Source organism: Colobus angolensis, unplaced genomic scaffold (assembly GCF_000951035.1).
Source record: "Colobus angolensis palliatus isolate OR3802 unplaced genomic scaffold, Cang.pa_1.0 Scaffold706, whole genome shotgun sequence".
Lineage (NCBI taxonomy): Eukaryota > Metazoa > Chordata > Mammalia > Primates > Cercopithecidae > Colobus > Colobus angolensis.
The window spans coordinates 30245-33028 of record NW_012120777.1 but is presented as its reverse complement, the minus strand read 5'-3'; the positions used below and the strand labels follow the sequence as shown (position 1 = coordinate 33028).

At 41.3% G+C, this 2784-nt stretch overlaps 1 long non-coding RNA gene across 1 annotated transcript in view; it reads right to left on the bottom strand.

Annotated features, from left to right (window-relative positions):
• Positions 1-2784, bottom strand: part of LOC105501374 — an 8040-nt gene that overhangs the window by 752 nt on the left and 4504 nt on the right. The gene's annotated exons all lie outside the window — the stretch shown is intronic.

Below are 2784 nucleotides of genomic sequence, written 5' to 3'. Positions count from 1 at the left end.
AAACTAAAATCTGAGATAACTCAGTATGGAAAGTTATGAAGTCTGGAAAGGAGGTAGGAGAGAGAAGTAAAAGCATGCTAGGAGTCCCATTTTATCTACACAATTAGCTCTGGATATCAATTAATAATATGTGTAGCTATGTGTATAAAAACATAAAGATACAGGAACTAAACATATACTTTTCAAGTCATTAGAAGAAAAATTAGTTGGGAACAAGTAAAATGCCAGCAGCTAACCGAAGATCAGGGATGAAAAAGAAACACAAAAACAGCATATAAAATAGAAAGCACAGCCGGGCCCAGTGGCTCACTCCTGTAATCCTAACATTTTGGGAGGCCGAGGCAGGCGGATCACAAGGTCAGGAGCTCGAGACCAGCCTGGCCAATATGGTGAAATCCCGTCTCTAATGAAAATACAAAAATTAGCTGGGCGTGGTGGCGGATGCCTATAGTCCCAGCTACTCAGGAGGCTGAGGCAGGAGAATTGTTTGAATCCAGGAGGCGGAGACAGAGCGAGGCACTCTGAAAAAAAAAAAAAAAAAAAGAAAGAAAGCACAAGGTAAATTGGTAGAAAATGTGCAAATATATCAGTAACCATAATAAAAATTACTATGACTATGTCAAATTCGCTGCTAACAGACAGAGACTTCTGAATTGAGTTTAAAAAGAGCTGAACCATGTGTTGTTGTATAAGAGACAGCAAAACAGAGTAATACAGAAAGATTGAAAGTACAGAGATGGAAAAGGTAGCTGGGAAAACGCCAGAAAAAGGAAAGCAAGTGGTACAAGCAATCTTACCATTCGACAAAACAGATTTTAAGGCAAAAATAATCATTGTTACTCAAAAAGACAAAAAATAATGTTCCGTAGGGATAAAATACTCAATCTACTAATAAGTTTAGCCTTATGCTTGTATGTATCTAGTAACATAGGATTGAAATATATAATACAAAAACTGAGAATTATAAGGAGAAAACAAATCCATGGCTTTGTGGGAAACTTTACCTTTAGAAATCTACAGAACAAGTAGTCAAAAATCAAGTAAGAAATATGAAGATCTAGTACCACGATCAACAAGTTACTATTATTATTACTGTTTATTACTATTTTATTTTATTTATTACTATTGTTCTACCACTCAGGCTGGAGTGCAGTGGTGTGATCTCACTGAAACCTCAACTTCCCAGTCTCCAGCGATCCTCCCATCTCAGCCTCCCAAGTAGCTGGGACCACAAGTGCACACCACCATACCATGTTGCCCAGGCTGGTCTCAAACTCCTGAACTTGAACGATTTACCCACCTTGGCCTCTCAAAGTGCTGAAATCACAGACATGAGCCACTGCGCCCAGCTCACCAAGTTTAATCAAATAAACTTATATAGAGATAAATGTTTACACTTTTCTTTTTTTCTTTTTATCTTATTTTGAGATGGAGTCTCTTTCTGTCTCCCAGGCTGGGGTGCAGTGGTGCAACCTCGGCTCACTGCAAGTTCCGCCTCCTGAGTTCACACCATTCTCCTGCCTCAGCCTCCCAAGTAGCTGGGACTCCAGGTGCCCGCCACCAAGCCCAGCTAATTTTTTTGTATTTTTTAGCATAGATGGGGTTTCGCTGTGATAGCCAGGAAGGTCTCCGTCTCCTGACCTCGTGATCCATCCACCTCAGCCTCCCAGGGTGCTGGTATTACAGGCATGAGCCACCGTGCCCGGCCATGTTTGCCCTTTTCAAACACACGATAACTTTATAAAAATTGTCCTGACTTGAAATAATAGTTTTTTTCCTTTTAACCTTTTCTTTCCTCTCTTTTCTCCAATGATACTGCCTGCTTCTCCTCTTCCCAGGTAAAGTTGCTAGCAGAGTGACTGTATCCATCTATATCTTTCTTCATTCTCTTAAAATCATATCTATATCTATATATATATGTAGATTTTTCTTCCTATAGCTTACAAAAATAGGACCATAGTTTATAAATTTCTCTGCATCTTTCAGAAATGTAAGATGGAAGTGCTCTCAAGTCAGTTGACAGAAGTTATAAGTTATTTCTATTTTTTATCTATTTTTTTTTTGAGATGGAGTCTTGCTCTGTGGCCCAGGCTGGAGTGCAGTGGTGCCATCTCGGCTCACTGCAAGCTCCGCCTCCCGGGTTCACACCATTCTCCTCCCTCAGCCTCCCGAGTAGCTGGGACTAATGGCACTGCCACCACGCCCAGCTAATTTTTTAATATTTTTAGTAAAGACGGGGTTTCACCATGTTAGCCAGGATGGTCTCGATCTCCTGACCTCATGATCCGCCCACCTCGTCCTCCCTAAGTACTGGGATTACGGGCATAAGCCACTGCACCTGGCTAAAATATGATAAATTTTATAATTTGACAGCTCTTATTGTTGTCTCTCCTACTCTATTTGTATTCCATTTCTCTCATTCTACTTCAAAGGAAACTGGAGAAAAACAATTCATCAGTAAATATTACTGATTCTGAATTTAAATAACAATAGTTTCTGGTAGAAACTGTAAACGTGAAGTTTTGGGAAAGTTGGTAGTTAAGTAGTCTATATTAACAGAAAATCTTGCTTTGGCCGGACGCAGTGGCTTACCCCTTTAATCTCAGCACTCTGGGAGGCCGAGGCAGGCAGATTGCGAGGTCACAAGATCGAGACCATCCTGGCTAACACGGTGAAACCCCGTCTTTACTAAAAATACCAAAAATCAGCTGGGTGCGGTGGCGGGTGCCTGTAGTCGAGTCTGAGGCCGGAGAATGGCGGGAACCCGGGAGGCGGAGCTTGCAG